At 41.9% G+C, this 9,442-nt stretch overlaps 1 long non-coding RNA gene across 1 annotated transcript; it reads left to right on the top strand.

Annotated features, from left to right (window-relative positions):
• Nucleotides 531–9,183, top strand: LOC108635590. The gene is made up of 3 exons (XR_001917863.1): nt 531–2,141; nt 3,794–3,941; nt 7,877–9,183. It is a non-coding gene; the product is annotated as an uncharacterized LOC108635590 (long non-coding RNA).

The raw sequence follows: 9,442 nt of genomic DNA, 5'->3' as shown, positions 1-9,442 counted from the left end.
GCTCTGAAGCCTAATGAAAGTCAAACCCGAGGGCTTCAGAGTAGTGGCAGTGCACTTTCCTGACCTCAGTCCCCCCAGTTTCTTTCCTCAAAGAAGAGGGAATTCTAGAGTGCAACTTAAGACTACCTTCCTTACCTCACAACTGCGGCCTCTCCCGTTTCTGCATTGCCGGCTGTTTCCTCTCCACTGCTGCTGATGCTGAGTCTCACGGAGGGCCCATACTGAGCACAGAATCAAGCACTGTCCATCAGCTGTAAAGACTGACCTTCCAAGGTGGGTTACCACCCCCTCACCCCTACTTCAGCAGTATTTATTGCTCCTTTCCACTTCTCTGGTGGCTCAGACGGTAAAGCGTCTGTCTACAATGAGGGAGACCTGGGTTCGATCCCTGGGTCGGGAAGATTCACTGGAGAAGGAAATAGCAACCCACTCCAGTACTCTTGCCTGGAAAATCCCATGGATGGCGGAGCCTGGTGCAGGCCACTGTCCATGGGGTCGCAAAGAGTCGGGCACGACTGAGCGACTTCACTTTCACTTTCACTTTCTTTCCATCACCAGGGGTGCAGAAATCCTCTCTAGGAGGATAAGCTGCCTAATTTGAGCAATTGGCAACCTCAGGCTGATTGATAGGCTTTTCAGGGACTGTGGCCCATATTTAACTTTTTCTATCTTAAAGCAGCCACCTCCCCTCTGCCCCCGGAGTTACCTCAACAGATTCGCTGTGCATGCGTGTTGCAAAAGCCTTTTCTACACAACAGTAATAAAATACTAGCCTCTGTCGACTACAGGATGCCAGGCATTGTAAATATATTCTCTCTCATCCTTAGGATAAAGCTTGTAAGCAGGTATTTCCCCCATTTTCTGAGGGGAGGGCGGGGAGTGGGATTCTTAAAGTGAAGAAACTGGCCTTAGGGAATAGGTTTTGGAAGGGCAGAGAAGATTGGGTAACTACCAATACAAAGCATCGTTCTTAAATCTTGGGCCTTCCATTAGTGCCATCGGTCTGGTATACAGAAGCACAGTGTGTGTGTACAGGTGTGGTCAGTCCCACTCTTCAGAGGCTTCTATTCAAATCTGTATCTCAACCATTCACTAGCTCTATGACCTTGGACTCATTCCCCTATCACTTTGAATTCCAGTTCTTTCATATGTAAAAAGTACTTACCTCTTAGAGTTGTGAGTATCCAATGATTTAATAGTTCTAAAATTCTCAAATATAATAGCTGTTGTCTCATTTAAATATTCTAAGTGCTATGATCAAAATGTCTCACCTTCGCAGACTGAGGCATTTGACCCCCTAATTTTAAGTTGTGTCATATTACCAGTTCAGAAGATGTATGCTATATTTGGTATGTATCTCCTTCCAGAGGAAATGGCATTTTAAATCAGGGGTTGGTGAACATTTGGGGGAAAGGGCTGGATAGTAACTAGTTTAGGCTTTTCGGGCCATATGGTGTCTTGTCACAACTATTCATCTGTGCTGCTGTAATGTGAGAGCAGCCGTGGACAGTGCTCGAGCAAATGAGTGTGCCCGTGTTCCAGTAAGGCTTTATTTACAGAGGCTGGAATTCAAATAATGTTCAAGTCTATTAAAATTCTCTTTATTTTCAGCAGTTTAAAAATGCCAAAGTCACACTTAGCTTGAAGGCCAAATACAGGCAGTGGGCCTTAGTTTTGCCAACCTCTTTTTAAATAATTCAATAATTCTTTAAAGTTAATGAATCCAGCAAAGTTCTCACTAGGGAAAAGCAATGCAAAGGAAGAAAATTAAGAGCTAATGGATCTATCAACTAGCTAGCCCAGGACATAACTATATTAATCACTCCCTGCTCTAACACAGTCATGCAACCACTTTGAGCTTAACCTTTTTATCTGTAAAAATGAAGTAATAACTCTCTGACCCACACCTACTTCTTCCTGGGGAAGGGAGTTTCATAATATTTATCATTCATTCATTTACTGAATTTATGCTTTTGTGCTGATACTTGAATCATTTTAGTTCCAATCTTATTGTCCACATTTACAGATGGATGAATCTTATCTTCATTTACAGATGAAGAAATGGAGACTCGGAGGCAAATAATCTGCTCCAGATTACAGTACCAGTGTCTAAACCCAGGTGTTTGACTCCTATCAACCCTGTAAGCTTCTCTATAGAAAACACTCTATGACAATGGGCACCTCATTGGGCGTAACTCTGCGCTAAATCCCCCAGTGCCTAGGCTAGCACCTGGCAAATAATCAACATTGCACAAATGCTGAACTGAATTCATGAATGAATGAACCCATCCATTATGCCAGTGGCCCTTAATCTTTCTTAAGATCAGGGATACATTTGGAAAATAATTTAACCTTCTGAACCATCTCTTCATATAAATTTCAGACTGAGAAACCTTGCCTTAAGTATTTGGCTAGCTGCTGAAAGAAGATGCTGTTCACATACTCTGAATAATACTAATTACAATTCTTACCCTAAGTATGGAAACAGGATTTGGAGGTGTCTTGTTTCTTCTTGTCAAGATAACTTCAAATCATGATATTAAAAGTGTTAAACAAGGCCTAAAACATTTTATTCTCTACAGTTGCTCATAGCTCCCAGGCATACTTTTTAAAACTCTGGATTCTCTTAAAAAGCACATTTTCAAAATGTTACTTAAAAGTGACTTTTATTGGGTCCAAGTTGCTTCAACATGAAAAGGGAGAAACCACACCCTATTAAGATGAACATGAAATTTTTTGCCCTCAGGAATACAGCCGTGAGAGCAGTGTCTGTTTCTCACTGCCCAAGGCCAGCTGGATCTGAATCCAGGAAGTCACTCAAGAGGCCTTCTACAGTTGCTTCTTATCAGTTACAGCTTTACTCTTTACCCCACGGCCTTCTGTGAAGTCAAAGAGAAGGGGTTATTGATACTGCAACATTATTAAATTCAGATGCTAACTGAATTTTGTTTTCTTCTATAAGACAGCTATTCTTTATATACTCTTATCATTTACATCAGGACCTTTATAATCTAGCAACTAAAGAGTTAGTGCCACTTGCTCTTTCTAGAACCCGACTCCAAGACGATGACTAGTGTCTCTTCTGACTGGTCAGTTCCAATGCCACACCCGTTTAAACATCACACTGGTATATTACCATACGTGTTAGTTGCTCAGTCATTTCCCACTCTGTGACCCCATGGACTGTAGCCCTCCAGGCTCCTCTGTCCATGGGATTTCCCAGGCAAGAATACTGGAGTGGGTTGCCATTTCCTTCTCCAGGGGATCTTCTGGAGCCAGAGATTAAACATGGGTCTCTCACATTGCAAGCAGATTCTTTGCCACCTGAGCCACTAGGTGGGCTATATTACTATATATATAAATATATATATATATGTATATATGTATTGTGTGTATGTGTATATATATATAATGTGTATGAGTTCACACATTCATATATTCTATATAGTGTATATGAATAGATACATGAATACATATGAATGACTAGGGGTATAAACATTTCCTTTTTATGCATTGCCATATTCCCAGTGTCTCCTTGAACAGTCCCCAATGGGTAGTAGGCTTTTAAATAATTGTTAAAAGAAAAGATTGTGTTTTGTGCTTATGTTATCAAAGAAGGTCGATCTAAAGCAGGAGAACCACTTGATCAATCAGGATTTGGGAATGATTTAATAAGGCATGGGAGCAGAAAAGACATGAGTCAAGTGCAAATCAGGTCTCAGCCAAATGGCCTTTCCTTCGGTGAGCAGCCTTGCTTCACCACATTAGCTCTTAATAATTCTCTTTTTTTCAGGAAAGGTGAATGTAAGTGAGGATTGGGTTTCAGGTCCAAATTTGCCTCATTCATGATAAAATACTAGACCTGAAGGTAGCAGCAGCCTCTCGTCTTACACTAAGCCAGCAAGGTATGGAAGCCTGAGGCAAGGCTCTGAGATGATGAGGTAGGTTTGCCAAGTTTTGTGCAGTCTTCTGTAATGGTGGAGACGGAGTTACCCAGAATAACTTAATTGAGCTGTAAAGCCTATGTGGTCAGAGCTGTTCCTGCCCTTCCTGGCAGCTGGGCATCTACACACAGAGAGAAAGAGTGGATGCTCACTGTCTCCCCTCTCTTCTTACTCTCAAAGCTTACCTGCACATACCTGGGTACCACATCAGTGTGTGTATCTTGTCAAGCTAGGGATTAGAGAAGATATGTGCATTTCACATCATTTTAGCAGAATCCAAAATTTAGTGTGGTACATGGTTAAGAGTCCTCTAACACTTCCTGTCTTCCTCAAAAGCCCCTTCTGAATGTCCCTGAACTTCTGAAGCTGTTTCCAAATTGTGATTTTTTTTTTTTAGTCTGTGATATAGAATCTTCTATTTTATTTTCTAAAAAAGCCTTTTTTAAGGTTTGAGAAATACCAGCTAAACAAAGCTTTTTACAGTTTGGTTTAAACTGTAAATCAAATTGTGCCGCACTCATCTTCCTAATGTCTCTTGTCTTGTGACACCATCCCCAGATGGAAATAGCTCTTGATCAGGCCCCATGTTCTTGGGGAACTGCAGGGCACCCAGTGGTAACCACAGACTGCCGTCTGGGTCCATGACTCCTCTTAATCATACCAAAGAGGTTCTGTGTTTTCGCCCTCAGGACAGCAAAATAATTATGCGGAACAAAGTGCTGCTTCTGCCTGCACAGTTCAGGTCTCCTACTATAAGCACGTTTCCTTTCTATGTTTATTTGGTGCCGTCTATTTGGCAGTTTTGCTCCTTATTGATTTCTCTGTTTAAAGTGGCTCCCAGAAGAGTGCTGAAGTGCTGTCTCATATTGCTAAATGCAACAAGGCTATGGTGTTCCTTATGGAAAAAATAACTCCATAAAGTGTTGAATAAGCTTCATTCAGGCATCAGTTATGGTACTGTTGGCCATGAATTCAGTGTTAATGAATCAACAGTCCGTATCATACAAAGAATCTTTAAACAGAAACACACATAAAACAAAGTGATGGATTGATTGGTTGATGAAAATATGACCGGAGGCCCAAGGGAACTTCATCTTTGTATTTCTCTTAGAAGCAGTGTTTAGTGGTTGCAGCAACCTTATAGAACATAAGGATCACAAATAATAGAATCAGCTGTAGTTGTGAGCAACTGAACCCACGCTCCTGTGTCCTACTGGAGTTACAAGTTTACTACGTACTCAAAAAAATAATGGTCAAGCAGCAACTATGCCCTGAGCTCCTGGAATATAAGCTTGTACAAGAGGGTCATAGTTCTAAACTTCATGCATCTCATAGCCTGGTAGGGATGTTAAATTTTAAAATTTTCTTGTAAACATGCCGGACAAATGCGAATCTGGTATTAATGACCAGTTCTCTTACAACAGGGGATGGACAAAATCCTTAGCCAAAGGGACTAAAGAAGTGTATATTCTGAGTCCTTCTCCTTTCTGCATTAAAATGTGATCAGCTACCTGAAATCTCCCCTTCACAGTCCTGCATCCAATGAGAATCTTGATACGCAACAAGTTAGAAGATAGGTCTGGAAAAACCTTAGTCCAAGTGTTGCAAAAAGCTTATGTCTTGGATACTAACTTACAGTTACTTGCATCACTGTGGTAAGAATGATCATGCTGTCCTCCTGGGCTGAGCAGGAGAAGATGCTGAAATCTAGTAGTAACAGTTGGTGTACCATGTATTTGCTCAGTTTTCCATGACTGCCATATATCTGGTATTTGAATGTCTGGAAGCACATAGACTCATTGACCCACTTACTGCAAGGTGATATATAGGCTTTCTAGTTAATCAGGGGAGAAGGCAATGGCACCCCACTCCAGTACTCTTGCCTGGAAAATCCCATGAATGGAGGAGCCCGGTGGGCTGCAGTCCATGGGGTCGCTAAGAGTCGGACAGGACTGAGCGACATCACTTTCACTTTTCATTTTCATGCATTGGAGAAGGAAATGGCAACCCACTCCAGTGTTCTTGCCTGGGGAATCCCAGGGACGGGGGAGCCTGGTGGGCTGCCGTCTATGGGGTCACACAGAGTCGGACACGACTGAAGCCACTTAGCAGCAGCAGCAGCAGTTAATCAGGGCCAGACTATAATTCTAGCCTTTCTTGCTGTGCATTTCACTGCGTCCACATTATTCTGAGGATTGTCCCTGTCTAGAACTTCCCGTGTCACACTCTGAGATCTATCTTTCTTTATATTTGGCTGCACTGTGTCTTTGTTGCTGCTCGTGGGTTTTCTCTAGTTGCGGCGCACTGACTTATTGCAATGGCTTCTCCTGTTGCGCAGCACAGGCTTCAGTAGTTGCAGGCTGTGCAGGCTTCAGTAGTTGTGGCTCGTGGGCTCAGTAGTTGCAGTTTACAGGCTCTAGAGCGAGGGCTCAGTACTTGTGGCACACAGGCTTAGTTGCTCCATGAACTGGTATCTCCTGTACCACAGGGTGGATTCTCAACCACTGGACCACAAGGGATGCCCCCCACCCATCTTTCTGTAAACACTAGCATCTATCCTTTGAATGTGTTTGGGGACCACGTGCCCATCCTCAGAAGGGGAACCACCAACTCCCATTTATGATGATTCAGTCCCTGATAGCGCTTTCTTCTTCTGGCAGAATGTCACCATCAGGAGGCCAGTACCTGATTCATGAGAGTCCTGTTTTTATTTGAATTCTGCTGCTCTGCGTCATGCATGTGCTTGTGGTATCCAGGGGGGTCTGTTAGAGACTGGTGACGTTCCTTTCACATAGCAACAAATTTCAGAGAGTTACTTGTCACTATGAGCGGTTTCTCTAGGTTCAAGCTTGTACATGTAAGATCTTTACCAGCTGTATTTCTGTCACTGCAGTCGTCTCTCTACCTATTGGAAACCTTTGTGGTATTCAGATTTGCCAAGCTTCATCAATTCTGCAAATAGACCTCTGGATGCTGCCTGCCACAAAATATTTTCTTCATATTGCTGCAGTAATGAAAGGAATTGTGTTAGCCTTCCATGTAGGTTTTGGCAAAAGACAACCTAGACTATACCCTCCAGCAGGGAAAACCATGCTGGACCTGTTTTTAAAACCCCAGTATCTATAGCGCTGAGCACAACACCTGCACTAAGTATTTTTTTTCACTGACACTGAGCTAAGTGCCACTTTGGATTCTCACATTAATCAGAAGCCCTGCCCTTTATAGTTACTTCTGGCTATGACAATATAAATATACACTCCTTGACTACACCACATTTTATTTTTTTTTAATACAGAGAGTTTCTTTTGTTTTGTTCAGTCACTAAGTCATGTCCAACTCTTTGCGACCCCATGAACTGTAGCATACCAGGCTTCCCTGTCCTTCACCATCTCCCAGAGTTTGCTCAAGCTCATGTCCTATTTATTTATTTGGCTGCCTTGTATATGAGATCTTAGTTCCTCAACCAGGGATTGAAGCCATTCCCCCTTAAGTGGAAACATAGAGTCTTAACCGCGGAATTTCCCAGGAAGCCCCATACAACACATTTAAAAAATATCCTACTTCTTGCCAGGGATATGGGCAGTATTTAACAGTTTCACACCCATTTTTATGTGTGGTTTTCTTTTTTTTGCTTTATACTATAATATTATTGTGAAAAATAATTAGACATGTATCTACAAAGCTATGCATTTTAACTGGGGGGTAGAGAAGGTAGGAAGAAGAAGAGGCAGGAAAATCAGTGTCTTGCTCTGCTTAAATATCTAAATAACTTTTGGTCTTGCATGAGTTATTTGTAAAGACATAAAGGATGGATATGTTTTCACCAACAGTACATTCTTTGGTGAAAGAGATCCTGCCCCTATTTGTAAAGGCTTAATAGTATCCTATGTTTTAAGAGCTGAAGATTCCTTTTCTTCTTGTCTTGTTTATAGCACTTAACTTGGTGGAATGTTGCAGAAAGAACATGGGCTCTGAAATTAGAAGACCTGGGTTTGAACCCCAACCTCTCAGCTTTGTTTTTTTTTTAAATCTGGCCTTTGTCTCTAAGCTTATTGTCTTCTTATACTTCATCACCTCAAAATGTAGCTGAAGATAAACCATGAACTGGAAAGCACAATATCCAACTAGTAAAGAACCATCATCACATCCTTTATAAATTCAGTACCAACCCTTTGACTCTGGATACTGTAAGGATCTACTAGAATTATATTTTTCAGCAATGACCTCTGGTCACTTAAGTTTAACATAATAAATGCAAGGACTTTGCCAAAGCAAATTGCTGAAAAGAACACAGTGCAACAGAAGCAGTTCACAAAGTTCTGTAAGTTTTGATTGATGATTACATCCTGCTGCTGTGTTAGCAAGGGCTGGCAACCAACCTGAAGACAGAGAAAAGAAGTGATGAAAATGTCAAGATTCCTCAAGCAGATATGTCATGGAATGAGTGGGGGCAGACAAGGATGTTGCATTCAGTGATAAAGGCCAAGAGAACTGCCCATCTCCTCACCAAATTATTGCTGTCTTATTCAAAGAATCCCACTTTGCTGTGAAGACCTGAAAATAAACACATTCCAGCAGAGAACTGTCAGTCCTGACCTTTGTTCTGGGTGACCTATGGACAAGAATAGTATATTGTACTTTCATGTCTTAAAGTTTTAGTACTTTCTTTCTTATAAACATTTGGGACTCTTGGATATGACAGTTGCAAGTGAGCATTTTTGGAGACTAGAACTTTATTTGCATTCAAGGCTGTTCTGGAAATACTCCATAGTAATCACACTATATAGGATGTCCTGTTTTGTCACGGTACTAGTGAGCTGTGACCTTGCAGAGATTTTCCAGAGGGTCAGATCTGAGAGTATGTTGAATTCCACTGCATTTTTACCGTGTCTTAAGAGCATCCACACGGGCACTCATGAGTTGAAATTTTAACTCTCTTTCCTCCAAGTGTGAGGAAAGCACACAGGAATAGAAAATGCATGCTCTCTATATTTTCCAGAGGAAATTTTGCTGTTGAAAGTCTCCTACATGGTTCCCAAAACACTTTCTTTCATTGTGTCAACCAAGAAGCTCTACACTCTCTTATCAACCTCTAATGAGAGACAGAGATATTCTGACCCAAGTTATCAGGCTTTGACCTCTGGCACATTTGCTCTGTTCTTATTCTTTGCAACACTTTGGACTGTAGCCTGTCAGGCTCCTTTGTCCATGGGATTTTTCAGGCAAGTATATTGGAGTGGGTTGCCATTTCCAGGTTCCCAGGGATCGAACCCACATCTCCTGTGTCACCTGCAATTCCAGGCAGATTCTTTACCACTGAGCCATTGGGAAAGCACCCCACCACCACCTCCCCGCCATATGTGCATAAACACGCATAAAAAATGGCCTGTGAAAGGAAGGAAAGAGAAACTGGCATCAGCGAACCAATCAAAGGGAAAAAAGGGAAAGGAAGTAACATTGAAAAAGGCAGATGGAAATGGGTTACATGATGGGTGAGC

This window comes from Capra hircus, chromosome 3, assembly GCF_001704415.2.
Source record: "Capra hircus breed San Clemente chromosome 3, ASM170441v1, whole genome shotgun sequence".
In the NCBI taxonomy this organism is placed as follows: Eukaryota; Metazoa; Chordata; class Mammalia; order Artiodactyla; family Bovidae; genus Capra; species Capra hircus.
Note: the sequence above shows the minus strand (reverse complement) of the source record. Positions and strands in the feature narration are given on the sequence as shown.